A 7,135-nucleotide genomic window follows, 5' to 3' on the forward strand; every position below is an offset into this window, starting at 1 on the left:
TCATCTTCACTTTCTCCTAGAATTTCTCCTTGTTCTAGTTCACAAATCTGCTCTTCCATTTTCATTTCCAACTCAGCTTCCTTGAGTTTTTCCATCAACCACATTACTTGAATTTGCTGTAGCCTTATCTACATCTCATGCCATTCCATTGGCTTCCTCCTCAAGACCCAACCTATTCTCTGGCTTTCCTCAAGCATTATCCTTAATGCATTGAGTTGTTCTTTTAATCTAGCAACCTCTTTGTCAATTTCTTTTTGACTCATCTTCTTGCCATTTGCTTTGGCATCCTCTTTCTTTCTGCTGTGGCTTCTCTCTGAACCTCCACTATGACTATCAGTAGTCATCTTCTTCTCCTCTTTCTTCATGAGCTCCTTTGCAACAAGCCTCTGCAACAGCTAGTCCTCCTTGCTACAATCTTACCTCACTAAGCTCTCCTCATCAGTCTTTTGGTAAGTACGGTCCTCTATCTGGAACCTATTCTTGAGCAACACCTTTGCTCCGTCTAGGCTTCTGCAATCTCTCACTTCCTCTTGAGAACACTTCAATTGTCCTCTCTGTCCAATCTCTTGTTGGTTTTTTTCAGGTTCAATGCCACTTCTTCTTCAGAGTATTCTCCTTACAGATTACAAATTTGCCTCTGATACCACTAATGATGTAGGGGTTCCCTAGCATATAATCATACTTAGCCAAACTGATACCAGCGCTACCCAGCATATACCCACTGTATGCATTTAAACAATGCATCCACAACTGTCCTAGGCAATTTACCCACAAAGGAGTTAAATCTTCATACATCAAATGGTTAAGGCCCATTTATTAGTTCCTGTGCACAGGAACTCAATCACCCCGTCGAACCTTCCTATCGGGACTTGAATCACCCTTACACTTTCAAATAAGACTTTTAACGAAGTCTCTTCTCATTTCCTCCCATCGGGATTTTAAATCCTTCACAACCTTCAATCGACACTTTGAATTCCCTACGTAATCCTTACACAAAGGTTTTACATGCCATACACATCTTTCTGCTTTGGTTACGGCCTTAGCACAGACCTAGAGGTTAACCTCCTCGCAATTGGCCATCGCAATGTTCAACGGGTCATACACATATGAGCCATCACCCCTCCTCCGACTCTGATATGACTATCGGATTGTTTAAGCCTTAAAAGGCTCACAACAATTTATCGCAATTACAAAGAATACATAGAAAATACACAGAGGATTCCGCTCCGAAACCTTATAGCTATCAGTGGTTCCGCCTATCCATCGGTCTTTTGTATTATCGCAAGCTTCTTTCGGACGCCGATTCCCGATCTCCTGACATGTGATAATTCTAATCATCGATCGTCGATTATCACTATTGGCGATATCACAATGTCACAAATCACTCTATTCAAAGACCCATTCCAGTCCTCGTCCAATGGTTTTCATCGATGCAATAAGATTTGGGCCGTTGATCCCAAAGATCTAACAGCTCCTGAGCAATTAACACTTCACTTCTCCGCTCATACCTTTACTTAGTTTTTGCGCCATTTCTAATGGTTTTTGCAGTTCTTTTTAGTTCTTCAGAGGTTCTTCCTCCTTCGCTGTTTCACTATGACTCTTCCTCTTGGTTTCACTTCGCATGCTCCTATAATTGCTGTCACTTCAAAGAAATTCTTGATCCTTCAAGTGGATCAATATGATTACTCAAAATCGTTCTGCAACTCTACGCGTCCCTCAAGCTCTGCCTTCTGCTTCCACTTGGGTTCTGTTTTGGCCCAATTTCCCTTCGTTTTTCTGTTGAACAGTACTCAATTTCTCCTCTGCGTGTCCTCTGAACTCTGCCTGCAATCTCCTGTAACAGAACCTATGAGTTCAAACTATAATTAATCACAAACACGCGATTCACACTCTCTTGACATAGTCAGGAATAACTCTGAATATATTAATGTAAAAACACAAGATTACATTCAAGACTCATCGGTCTCGCACACACACACATGCCTGATTCTACTATTAGTGGCCTCTCCCTTCTACCCGTAGGCTTACATATATTTTTATATGGAAATTTTGGACTGGATTACCATGAAGGACCTAATCCCATCCTTTAACAAAAGCCCTAAACCTCACTACATGCATACATATGTGGCAGACTTTATCCACGCCATATTTTTCTCTATTTTAAAACAGAAAAGTCCCCTTATCAACTTAATGGTCCACTTCTAATCTAATTAATTCCTAAAAGCTCTCTCTTGTTCCTTGAATCATGGAATCGTCTAAGATTTGGATTTGAATTCTAACTCTTTGTCATTTATTCACCACTCATTGTCTCATTATTTGTTTTGAGAGTACTTACATATTCTCCTATTATCTAATTAAATCACACTTAAAGGCCTAAATATTGCATTAACTTGATACTTTAGAAAACTATTTCCTAAAATGCATAACCCTCTATGTCTACTATTTATAATGATTTTCCCTTGGGTGAATGCTCCTGCATCAAAAGTAGCTTCAATGAGATCTCAAAACTGCTCAAGTGAGTGCACACCGCCAGCAGGCAGACTGCACCACCACTATTGTGGGGATTCACAAAGTGTGTATCCAAGCAACAGGCTGGCCTCTTCATCAAAACATTCACCTTCCTTGTCAAGCATGGAAAAGAAGTCTTGTAGGAACAGAGGCCAGGTCTCTTTGCCTTCACCGTCATATGTAAATTTGGACAAGAGATTAAAAAACTCCCTTGTGATGTCGTGAGGTTCGACATGCGAAAAACACCGTGGAGGGGTGAGTATAATGAAATCCATGGTAGATGTGCAAAGGTTCAAAATAGGATGAGAGGACACAACTTGTCATCTAGCCCTCCTTCTAGTGCCAAAAATGTTGACGGTGCTAGACCCGCCAACATGTCAGGGGATCTCCCCGGTAAGAAGTCCCAACTAGACCTCAGACCAGTTGGTGTAGGAGTCCTAGCAGTGATTCGTATGGTATCTCCTTGACCGTAGTTGCACACAGAAGCAAGTAAGATGTCCTTGTTGGTAGCAGGGGTGTGATATATGCAGCAATTCAAGGAAGGTGCATGAGCAGTTCTAACACACGGAGGGTGAGGTGAGTGCACCCCTTCGAAACCTGTGAAAGCATGGAGTTAAGAAGGGAACACACGAGCAAAGATGCATCACAAGCTAGAAGGCAAGTAAGCTAGCAATCCAAAGTGATGGTTAAAACAACAACACATTTCAGTAAGATTCATACATACATATATAGAAAATAGCTACACATGCATGCGTAAGCAAACATATACATATATCATTTAGAGTAAACAAGATAGCTGAAATACAATACAACATATGCATGAAACGTGATGGATCTATTATATTAAGAAGTGAAAGTTCCAGTCATATAATACAACCATGAACAATCGTTAGTTTCAACAGCAGAACGTTACATTGACTGCCGCTTTCTCCTCCAAAGAGATATACTAGCTCTGCACAGTGGAGAAGCCAAGGCTCGTTACAATACTCTCCAAGATTTCTCTAAGATACTCCTATCAGAAGCTTAGCTGAACAAAAGCCTATACTATGAGTTATGAGGGACTATTTATAGCAAAGGGTGGACCCTTTACATTCCCCTTTGTGACCATTCATTTACCCTTATGACTCTTCAACTACTTTATGACTATTACATTCCACTATCGACACTTGAACTTCCATTTGACAAGATGTTACATACGATCTCCACATGTACCCATGTGAGACAAAATAGGCTTGATCAAGCCATGCAAGACATCACTATGACTCGGATGGGAAGACCAACTATTCGAAATCCTTACGGTGGTCGACAATAGCGAACTGATGCCAAGCTCAGTAGTCCACGATGGTGTCCGTATACTCTATGGTGACATCTTTTTGGAAATGAACTCTTGTCTCTGTAGCATCCGATTACACTACTCGAGCTCCTCTGTCTAACTCATCTGATAACATGCACATCATTGTATTGAGTGCGGCCGAACTAGCGACATACTGATGCATGGTGCCTACACTGATCACCAAGTCTGCATTGGTGGCTATGCACATCAACTCGTCAAAGTACGAGTTAAGCTCCAATCAGACTTGTGCCTTTGTCTTTGCCTCGGTGAGTGTCCTAATAGATGGGATTGCATGTGTGCACACCACAACATCCATACTCCTGAATACCTATGCATGGGAAGCCTGCAAACTAGTGACGAGTATCTCATTGTCCATGTTTGCATGTAGTCAACAACAGTATGCATGTTTGACAAGATATGTGCTCTCCTATCACATCGCTGCTGCCAAATGTTGAGATGGACAACTGCTTTATGTATGGTACCAAACTTGCAATAAAACGCCCACATGACTGTCTCAAGGGATAATACTTCATCTAATATCGCCTTCTTCAACTTTGCTCGAGTAGACACTGTAACCAATTCTCCTCCTTTCTTGGTTGTCTGTAATTCCTTAGAAATTCGCTCATTCTAAGGTATCAAGAAGCGAACACTCGAGCTAGTGGCTTCAGCATATGCTCTGATATCATCGGCCAATGCTGTTGGATGCTTGCGCACATCAGACTTGATCACTTGTTCCTCAAACTGCGCAGGAGATGTGTTGTCATCTGGAGTAGAAACTCTGCGAGATTGCACAATTCTATGTTGCAACTCATCGAATGATATGTTATGCATCTCTTCTTCGAGATTGTCTCCAAGGATATCAATGTCTCCTTGCTTAGTTGGGGCTTACTCTGCTTCTGAATCCAGTGAAGTTGGTAGGTCGACCTCTTGGTGGTAAGGCATGAGGTCAATGTCTTGCTCTAGCTCTTGTTGTTGCATATCCTTTTCCATCTTCTCAAGTGGTTGTTCAATCTCTTGAGTGAATTCCTGCTCCTATGATTTCTCACCCTGTATGCTTGGTGCCAGCTATTTGGATGAGTCCATTACTTGTATGGGTGTAATTTCATCTGTCTATACATGTTGCACCCCCTACTGTACCTATTCTTTCTACGCTTCCTTGTCACGTTTGCGCAACTCCTGTTCCTTCCAGAGTTTCTCCTTCACCTCATGCAAGTCCTTCACGGTTTCCTCCATCCTTTGTTTTTCTCTCTGCCTTTTCCTCCTATCGCGTTGTTGCCTCTTTGCCTCTATTTCTAAAGCCAATTTTTGTACAAGTGGGTCTGCTCTGAACTTGTAGCTTTGTTCTACCTCCACGCTGTTTACAATCTTCCTCTTTTCTTTGTTGCACGCCAGTATGTTTACCTCTACTGCTGGTGCTCTCCTGGATTCTTCTTCACGCTGCTTTGTTAACCATTACATAGCAATGCTGACCGTTCATTGGGTTTGGAGAAGCTGTAACAATATCTCCATGGGTCTTCCTCCACCCAATGACATGCCCCTTGGATCCACTGAAACTGTACTCTTGCGTAGTGATCATTCACAATACAATGCAGGTCATACGGATTGGAGCTTTGAACGTCGAAAAGATATTTATTGATCTCCTCCATTTCGAAATCTACGTGCTTGATGTTCCGTATCCCATATAGCTTGATCCGTAATGGAAGAGTAGACCAAGGTGCCTTCTTCTTCCGGTGTAGCCTAGCTGATAGTCCTACTGAGATGTGGTATGATACTTCTTGCATGATGAGCTTGTCCATGGAAAACTTCGACAAAACATGCAAAGGCTTCTCTGTGTTGTACATCCGTATGAAGGTGCTAGATGGTGAGGTATACGAATTCGCTATGTCGATCAGTGCCTCCATTGCTGCCTTTGACATGCAAGGTGGATCCTGCTCAAATATGATATTGTACACCGAGGTGACAAAATGATCTGATAGTTGCATGATAACTCCTCTGAAGCTGCATTCGGAAAACAACTTATAATAAGTGTTCACAGAGGTTTCCGCCAATCTCCATGCCCACTTCATGCCCAGGAACTCCTGATGGGCACAAATTGCATCTAAGATGTAGGCAGACATGTAGATTTCTAATTGCTGACCTTTGGGCGACTGCCAAGCTCCTGTGACCTGTTCCTTCAGCTTGTGAGCCAATATGTCAGACCAGTTGCATGAATTTCCTTCACTGGCCAGTTGGTCCAACTCGATCACCTAACTCTGTGGGAAGGTCTCCATGCTCTCTTGGCCATATAAGCGACATGTAAAGGTGACCAAGTATTGATATGCCTTCCATAGTATCTTCGTTGTAAATATGGTTGGGTGTCATCCTGAATTTGGCTGGATCCTTTACACAGTTCTTCAAGATATCCCTGGAGTTGGTATTGTTGTTGGGTATGTTGAAGGGTGTCTCCATGGTGATCACTGGATTCGACAAATGATATATCTGCTGATAATCTTGTGCTATGAAGGTAGCAATCTCCGACCTGCTGAACTTGCTCAATGTCGTCGTCTCGGGATCAGTGTGCGAGACAATCCAATGTGTCATGTTTGCGCATGGAAACGCGGGGTACCTGCATGCAATCCGATACAAGCAGGACTTGTGAATGTTCACATAGACTTAGTGGTCTTCGAGATCTTCACCAAATGTGCCTGAGAATGCATCATTAACCTCTTGAAATTTCAACTTGATGTCTTTATCTACGATAAGCTTGGTTTCTTCATAGAACGCAAACTCGTAGACACTCACTCAACTGTTGCTCCAGTTGCCCTTTCGTCTGTGTCCTTTGATCTTGCTCTCTTGGAGGCCATTGATCCTAAACTGCAGAGAGACAGATGAACACCTGCTTTATCTGGAGACATGGCGACATGCATGGAAAGAAATCTACCAGTTAAAACCAAAGCAAACTTGAGGGATGACATGCTACATATCTAGGGATTGACTGTTAAGGTTTGCATAATTTTCACCAGGAGGCTAGGAGACTGGCTGTCGGAACCGCACAAAAGGTAGTCAGACTATCTGGAGGTTGGCTGGCTATTGGAATTGCGCAATGCGCAATCCAGACTGGCCTGTTGGGTGCTGGGATTGCGCAATGCGCAATTTCAGCTGGCAAGAGCTTTAGGTCTAGGGACTGCATTGCAAAATTTTCTGGGCGAACAGTCACTGCCTCTTAGAATTGTGCAAGGCAAGACTGGAGGAAAGTCACTAGCTAGAAATGCCCATTTTTTGGGAGGAAGGCAGAGCCTTCCCTCTCAGAATTGC

The sequence above is a fragment of the Pinus tabuliformis genome, chromosome 7 (assembly GCF_031772625.1).
Source record: "Pinus tabuliformis cultivar Carrire ecotype Pingquan chromosome 7, CPIR1, whole genome shotgun sequence".
In the NCBI taxonomy this organism is placed as follows: Eukaryota; Viridiplantae; Streptophyta; class Pinopsida; order Pinales; family Pinaceae; genus Pinus; species Pinus tabuliformis.